A 971-nucleotide genomic window follows, 5' to 3' on the forward strand; every position below is an offset into this window, starting at 1 on the left:
CTAGAGAAAGATTACAAAGAAGTGAGCATGGGTTCCATAGCAGCAGAAGCTGAAGAATACTAAATGGGAGAGTATGGCTGCCAAGTATTCTCTCCTCTACTGTCTCCTGCCACTCAGCTTGACTGGTTTCAAGTTCTTTAAAATTTCTGAATTTAAAAATTAAAAAACTGGATGAACACCACTGCTAGCCTTTTCACACAAGCCCTTACAGTAATTTCTGTAGTTAGGACCACTACATAGGAGCATGTGGAACAGTTTAAACCAGGGGTAGGGAGTGTCTCGCGGCCCATGGAATCATTTGGTCTGGCTCTGCCAAGGCATTAGGGGTGAGTTAATTAAATGTTTGACCAAATATAGCAGGCTAATTTTTAAGTTGATAATTAGGATTTATACTAATTCCTAAATATGATAGTTATATTTTATACTCACCTAATGATATGTTTTTATTGATTTTAAAGAGAAAGGAAAAGAGGGAGAGAGAAAGGAAGAGAGAGAGAGAGAGAGAAAGAGAGAGAGAGATGAGAGAGAAACATCTATCGCTTGCCTCCCATATGTGCCCTGACTGAGGATCACACTCTCAACCTAGGGATGTGTCCTGATGGAAAATCAAACCCACAACCTTTTGGTGCACAGGACAATGCTTCTACCAATTCAGCCACCCAACCAGAGCAAATATGATATATATTTATTAAAATTTCTTTCCGTAAAAATGTTTTTATTCCTCTTGTGTACACCTTCCAGACAAAGCAGCTAGATAAAAATAGGAGATGCTTTAAAAATGTAGTTTTAACTATTGAATGGAATACACTTATAATAACAATAACAAAAACCTAAAACATGGCACCTAAAAATCTGTGGGAAAAGGCGGTTGGCCTCAGTTCCTGCACTTTCCACTCAAAACATCTCCACGTGTCATCCTCATTCAAGAGACCAATAGACTGATGTCAAAGATAAACAGAACATAAGGGAAC

At 38.3% G+C, this 971-nt stretch overlaps 1 pseudogene; it reads left to right on the top strand.

Annotated features, from left to right (window-relative positions):
• The window catches only part of LOC102762924, a 9,875-nt pseudogene extending 9,121 nt beyond the window's left edge, over positions 1 to 754 (top strand).
• Positions 755 to 971: the final 217 nt, after the last annotated feature.

This window comes from Myotis davidii, unplaced genomic scaffold (assembly GCF_000327345.1).
Source record: "Myotis davidii unplaced genomic scaffold, ASM32734v1 scaffold8082, whole genome shotgun sequence".
Lineage (NCBI taxonomy): Eukaryota > Metazoa > Chordata > Mammalia > Chiroptera > Vespertilionidae > Myotis > Myotis davidii.